Source organism: Lathyrus oleraceus, chromosome 7, assembly GCF_024323335.1.
Source record: "Lathyrus oleraceus cultivar Zhongwan6 chromosome 7, CAAS_Psat_ZW6_1.0, whole genome shotgun sequence".
NCBI classification, from domain to species: domain Eukaryota; kingdom Viridiplantae; phylum Streptophyta; class Magnoliopsida; order Fabales; family Fabaceae; genus Lathyrus; species Lathyrus oleraceus.
Window position 1 is genome coordinate 486,083,830 of NC_066585.1, and position 3,379 is coordinate 486,087,208.

Below are 3,379 nucleotides of genomic sequence, written 5' to 3' on the forward strand. Positions count from 1 at the left end.
TGATGGAGCTTCCAGCCTCTTGTGCAACTTTCTTGTTTCTATGGTGCCTCCTACATTGAGTCCTAGTCATTGGGTTTTTTCGCATGTAGTTCTGTGAGACATAAGAGTATTTCTTCGAAACTTGAAAGTTGTCTCTGTATGAGGAACCAGAATACACATTCACTACTTTCCATTTGCCCCCACCAGTTTATGATTTCCGAGTAGCGCGTAACCATTCTCTAGGAGATGCATCTGCGATAGGGACATAAGTCCTACCCTGGAACTTTGCTAGGCCTTTTCATTTGTTGGAGAAAGGTTCCTTGGGTTTATCCTGTTGGATAAACTTTTTGGCTTAGTAAGGGTTTGTCCTTTCCAGCTCTTTAGTAGATCTTTTGTCAAACACAGAGCTGCACCTGGGACACAACATTACATCTGAATCTTTCAACCTGCAATGATTTAAAAAATCGACCAGCTCCTCTTCAACTTTGGGATAGGCCTTTTTGCTTGATCCTCATAATTTGGATTGCTGTATTCGGCCTCAACACTACCGACAACCATGATGTCCATTGGCTCGACAAAGAGAGCCTCACTTTTTGTTTTAGTTTCCTCTTCTGGGCGTGGGTTCTACTTGTCTGCAAACTTAAGTCTACCATCCTTAAGATCATTTTGTACCAGGTCCCTGAAAAGTACACATTGAGAAGTTTTAAGAGCCAAAAAATCATCGAATTTACAAAAGCCTTTTTTCTTTCTCTGTTCTAATGGTGGGACTTTAACCCCTTTAGGTACAATGATTTATCCATCAACAACTAATAAATCAAATATTTCGTCACACTTAGTAATGTCGAAGGTATATGTTTTAGCAATGAGTTTTTCATTTTTGAGCTCTACGAGATTCTTCACATTTGAGGGTTTTAGCGACTTGCATGTGTAAGGAGGCCATGGCTTTAGTTCGGTCACATTAACCTCATCCTCCTCTACATACTCATACTCTGAGTCAGATTTGTTTCCTATGTTGTCGACTTTGACACAAGCTACCTTCTTTTTACTGAACTTGGAAGTTCTAGCCTTTTCATCCTTTAACCGTTTGACTTGTCAAACTCTATCGGCCAACGGGGCCATGTCTCTCAAGTATTGAGTGTCTAACTTCTGCCTAATGGAGTAGTCAAGACCACCTACTGCCAGTTCAACTAACTCATGTTCTGGCACATGTGTAAAATATCTCGCTTTTAAGGTTCTAAACCTATTGAGGTAATCATCGATGCTTTCATCCATCTTTCGCCTCACAATGACTAATTCCTTGAGGATAATCTTACATTTCCCCATGTAGAATTGCTTGTGAAATACCCTCTCTAATTGGGCTCACATAAAAATGGAATTTGGGGGAAGGGTGGTGAACCATGTAAAAGTGTTATGTGGTATTTGAATTGAACTCTAGTGTCGATAAGGGTAGCTTCATGCTTCGATAGGAGTTGTGTATGTTGTAGTCGAAGTCTGTTCGAGCATACTATCAAAATATGTTAACTTGTAACTTAAGTTAGTATGTCGAATTGGGCCTTGCTTGAAAGCCCAGTTGTTTAAGTTTGCTTGTTGCTTAAGTTAACTTAGTAGTCTATTAATAGACTAGTTTTCTCAGGTTGTTGAGAGATGTTAATTGTTGATATTCACTTGTAAGCTTTGGACCCTTATTGAGAAAGTGAATAGTAAAATAGATTTAACCAATTCTTCTTCTTCCCTTCTTCTTTATCTTTTGCAAACCTAGTAGGGTTACTTGTGTTTGTTCAAGAAACTCAATCTTTTTCTCATATTTTGATTTGTTCTTGATGACATCAATTCACAACAAACTAGTGCGGCGAGTCTGGAGGAGAAGATATCGTCAATAAAGTATGAGATTAAGAAATTCACCGGTGTGAATGATTTCGGTTTGTGGCGCTTGAAGATGAAAGTCCTTCTTGTTCAACAGGGTTTGTTAGAAGTGTTGAAAGGATCAGAGAAGCTGGATGCTGCCCTGACGGAGAAGAAGAAGACAATGATGGTCGAGAAAGCCCACAATGCCATTGTATTGAGCCTTGGCGATAAGGTTCTCCAGCAGATTTCAAAGGAGAAAACTATAGTTTGTGTGTGGACGAAACGTGAAGGTTTGTAAATGATGAAGTCGTTGGTTAATCGCCTCTACCTGAAGCAAGCTTTGTATTCATTAAAGATGAGTGAAGACAAAGCCTTGGTTGAGCAGATGGATATGTTTAAGAAGTTGATTATTGATCTTGAAAATATCAAGGTCAAGATTGATGATGAAGATCGAGCATTTCTACTATTGTGCTCTTTACCTAAGTCTCACGCTCACTTCAGAGAAACTTTCTTGTATGGAAGAGAGTCGTTGACTTTTGAAGATGTCCAATCTGCCTTGTACTATAAGGATTTAAATGAATGAAAGGAGCATAATCCATCTTCTGTTTGTGAAGGTTTGTCAGTTAAGGGGAAATTCTTGAAGAAAGATGGTAAATTTGAGAAGAAGAAAGGTAAAGTTCTACAAAATTATTATGGTGGTAATGCTCATACTATTAAGTGTTATCATTGTAAGAAAGAGAGTCATACAAGAAAAGTATGCCCTGATCGTTTGAACAATCATGGTGGAATGGATAATGGTAATGCAACCATTGTGCAAGATAGTTATAGATCATCTAATGTCCTGGTGGTTTCAAGCAGCGAGTCTAGCAAGAAGTGGATTATGGATTCAGGGTGTAGTTGGCACATGACTCCAAACAAAGACGTGTTTGAGGAATTGTGTGATCAAGATGGTGGATCAGTGTTGCTGGTAAACAATAAAGCCTATATATTTGAAGGTATTGGATCTGTGAGATTCAAGCTCCACGATGAGTCATTAAGGCTATTGACTAATGTTAGGTATGTATCTGATCTTAAGAGGAATTTGGTTTCTCTTGGTGAATTCAACAAGAAAGGATATGTTTTCAAAGGAGATCAAAGCATCCTAAGGGTAATGAAGGGGTCAAAGGAAGTCTTGATAGGTGTGAAGAAACAAGGCTTGTATACCCTTGAGGTTAAGGTTGTAAATGGTTCAACATATGTGGCATCTAAGAAACTTGTGTTAAAGACTGAGCTATGGCACAAGAGACTTGGCCATGTCAGTGAAAGAGGCATGGTCGAATTGTCGAAACAAAATCTATTGGGTGGTGACAAGGTCGAAAATCTGGAGTTTTGTGAACCATGTGTATTTGGTAAATCCAGTAGAATGAAGTTTAACAAAGATAAACAAAGAATACATGGATCCATTGATTACATTCATGTTGATCTTTGGGGACCTGCAAGAAATCCCTCACACTCAGGTGCAAAATATTTTCTCTCCATAGTTGATGATTACTCCAAAAAGTTATAGGTATTCATC